This window comes from Nannospalax galili, unplaced genomic scaffold (assembly GCF_000622305.1).
Source record: "Nannospalax galili isolate Female #2095 unplaced genomic scaffold, S.galili_v1.0 scaffold432, whole genome shotgun sequence".
NCBI classification, from domain to species: Eukaryota; Metazoa; Chordata; class Mammalia; order Rodentia; family Spalacidae; genus Nannospalax; species Nannospalax galili.
In genome coordinates this window covers 425,021-425,402 of record NW_008331138.1, presented here as the reverse complement: position 1 = coordinate 425,402, position 382 = coordinate 425,021, and positions in this window count along the sequence as shown.

The following is a 382-nucleotide window of genomic DNA, read 5'->3' as shown; positions in this document are numbered from 1 at the left end:
GGCTGGGGCTAGCCCCGAGAAACCAAAAATCTCTTGATGTGAATTTTCCATACTAGAATACAATGGCAGAACATTATAAATTTTGTTAAGCACTGCAGTAAGATTATCAAGTTCAACCTGCAGGCACAGGGAGAGGGGGATGGAGGGGATTGGCTTTAAGATGGTTTATTTGCATCTGCAGGCCTTCAGGTGGGCAGACTAATGCCTACTTCTCTTCCCCCTTCCTTTCTCCTGACCTTTCCCTTCCACCACCACCCCCACTCATCTTCCCTCTGCCCTCCTCTTCCCCTTCCTTCTCCCTCCTCTCTTCCTCCCTCCTCCTCTCCTTCCTCTCTATTCCTCCTCCCCATCCCAGTCCCCTCTGTAATACCATCCCCCAACT